We start from the raw sequence: 3,322 nt of genomic DNA on the forward strand, positions 1-3,322 counted from the left end.
TAAGAGGCAGGTGAGAACATCATACAAGGTTGCACCAAAGGGAGTGCAGGAGGAGTGGAAGAAACCGGTTTAAGAGGGGGCAGTTTCTTTCCTTCTTTTCTGATGATCTCAAGGGCAAGCTCATAGATGGGAAGATGTCTTTTCTGCTTGGTTTCCTTATAGATCCCAATCCATGGGCTAGTATCTGGATAATCTCTTCTGAGAACTTGCTGAGGCTTGCAAGAAGATTTCCTCATTCTTTTTATAAGCTTCCTCCAGTTTTTATCAGACAAAGGATGGTCATATTCATTTTTCCAGTAGTTATCACAACAGTCACAGTCTTCATCACACATTCCAGATCCTGGGAGATCCCAGTGACAGTGACCATCTATCTTCTGAGGATAGATGTAATGGTTGTCAGGTGTTACTGCTCCAATGGGAAAATCTTCTTGCTCCTTTTCTAATGGCTAGACCATCATGGTCTGGAATACAAGTAAAGATCCTGTAGAATGCCGTGGTGGCTGGAAGGAAGTCTGTACTGTACCATCAGGATTTCTTCTGAAAGAAGATTCCGTGATCTGGATCAGTTGAGAGGTTGAATGAAGCCTCTCATAATTGGTTAACCAATCCTTCGGGATGAGCTACTCAAGCTCATTTCTAGGCAGTTGCCTAGGTATTTAGACTATTGTTGGGGTGGTCTCGATGTGCGCTGTCTGAGCAGAGCATCATTTGATACGGATGGCTGAGATAGATCTACTACATGATCTTGCAGTCTATAGATGATCTGATGGTGTAACATAGCCATCATGGAGGATGTGACTTGTGCTACACCAGTGAGTTGGACTTGGACCTTCAAGGTGGTGCTGAGATGTGGATCTCTTAGTGAGAGATTGTAGTTAGGAAAAAACGTCAATACCACACTTCCTGCATGCAAGGTGGTAAGACATGTTCCTATTACTGCATGTTCATATTGTAGGAACCTTGTGTTAAGGAGGGAAATCCTTGCTGTTACTGGGAGTCCACATCTTCCATGTAGACTGAGGATGAGTCTAACAGCACCGAAATGAAGATGAGAAAATCCTTCCTGTCTCCATCTAGGGATCAATTGAGGAGGGATTTCGAGTTTACATCTTGTTCGGTGATGAGCTCAAGGAGCATTGGTCCATTCTGGAAGCCTGAACGTATTCCTTTGATAAAGATCTTCTGGAAGAAATGAGAGATCTGATAGATCTGGTTAGAGATCCAGATCGTCTGTAAATGTTGTAAGGGCTGAGAAGTGGTAAAAGAGATTCTCCAACCTGAGCATCTTCAGGCAGGGTAGATATCTCTATGAGATTATCAATTCGGGAAGACAAAGTTCTCCGTAGTGGTGAAGAGAAAGAGAGAGAAGAAGTGAGGTTGACAATTTCAGAAGGTGAAGGGGACTGAAGAAGAGTTTCAGTAGCGGGTTGAGGTGTTTGGCAAGCCATACTTGGTACATGGCGTTGTGCCTAGAGGTCGCTCTACCTTCTAGGAAGGATTCAAGCAGTTACTAGTTTCCAGCCAATATACCAATAGATAAAAGAAGATGGCAAAAAACAGAGGAATCATGGTTGAGTATTGTCGACACTATATTTTGGCTGATTAACAAAATTAATTGACCCCAACCAACATTCTTCGGTTACAAGTAACTTGATTAGGAAATAAACTGATCCCGCACCTAGTCAAATGATTTTCGATCTCCCAACAAAGGAGATCACATTAATATCAAGTCTCCATGCCATCCAATCTCATTTTCGATCTCTCGCCAAAGAAGGTCGAACCAACACCAAGTCTCCATGTCATTGGATTCATTACCGATCTCTCACCAGAGAGATCAAACCAATGTCAAGTCTCCATGTCGTTCAACTTCAGTCCCGATCTCTCAAACCAATATCAAGCCTCCATGCCATTCAGTCTCATTTCTGATCTTCCTTTACAAATGTAGTGGAAAATCATTTAGCTAATGTTAGAATCGGGTCCCGCACTTGTGTATTCCAGATATTTCTTAAAATAAAGTTAAAAGGTTTATGCCCTGTCTATTTCTCAAAATAAAGCTAAGGGTTTATATCCGGTCTATTGATGATCCCGATCCTAAAATTCAAATCAAGTCTTTCAATGTTCTAAAGATTTACCGAGTATTTGGTCGGGGCTCAGCCCGATCTCAAGCTTGTCTGTAATGTTTTTCTGATCTCTCATACTTTGGTTAATGGTTGTTTTTAAAGTTTACTGTCCAGTGCGTGCAAAACAATTAAGTACTCATATAATTTGGATATTTTCTGATCTCAATAAGAAATTGTGCAAAAAGACTTCATTTCATTTCAAGGTAAACATTTACAAGTCATTCGGCTGGAGGATCTCCCCCAGCCTGATCTCTCGGTACATTTCTCTCATTCTCCCTCTCTCTCTCTGATTCCTCCTCGCTCTCCTCTTCGTCTCGAGGAGCCAGGTCCACCATCCAGGAGAAGTCTTCCTCAGGATAATGCCTCCTGAGCTCAGCCAAAAGGTCGCTGTGGGCTTTCACATAAGCACCAGCTTCCCTCGTCACAAGCTCTTCTTCTTTCACTCTGAGTTCTTCAGTGAGGCGAGCGACATCAGCAGTTCGAAGCGCCCGAGCCTCTCCGAGTTCATGAGCCTGTTCGGCCAATTTATCCTCGTAGGACTTCATCTGACCTTCAAGTTTAGCAATATAATCTTGGGTGGATGAAAGTTGAGCTTGGGCAGAGGATGCGTCCTTGACCGCTTTTAGAATTTCCTGCCTCAGAAGATGAGCTTTTTCCCTGATTATATGTTGGTTCACCAAACTCTCTACGCTCAAACTCATCGTCTGGGCCAAGAGATCGTCAATGCTACCCGGGGTCAGCCTATTCCGATCCTCCTGAAGGCATATGGTAGCGCCCAGAACTTTGGCCAAGCTTGGATTCTCCCGAACAGATCGGTTCTTCTCCAGAGAGTGAATGAGGACCTGGGCACCACGAGAAAGGGTCCTCACAGTAGGTTGGGAAGGTCCCCCTTCCACACTCGAAGGAACAGGTGGAGGTGGTGGCTCTTCTTATAGAGGGGGAGAAGGAGCTACCTCTACTTCAGGGACAGGTTGTACCGAAGGTCGGGACGAGTCTCCCGGCACTTCTCCTGATTCCCGTCTTGGCGTTTGTGATGCTGCAGCGATCTTCATTTCCTACATCTTTCTGGAGATCTCCCTATTCCGCTTACGGCTCTCTTTGGAAGACTCACCGCCCGCCATATCTGCACAAAGAAAAGTCAGTGAGTTCGCTAAGGATTCAGAAATCAGAGATGGGGGAAGGTACCAGGGCCGAGGTCAGAG

This window comes from Hevea brasiliensis, chromosome 2 (assembly GCF_030052815.1).
Source record: "Hevea brasiliensis isolate MT/VB/25A 57/8 chromosome 2, ASM3005281v1, whole genome shotgun sequence".
NCBI lineage: Eukaryota > Viridiplantae > Streptophyta > Magnoliopsida > Malpighiales > Euphorbiaceae > Hevea > Hevea brasiliensis.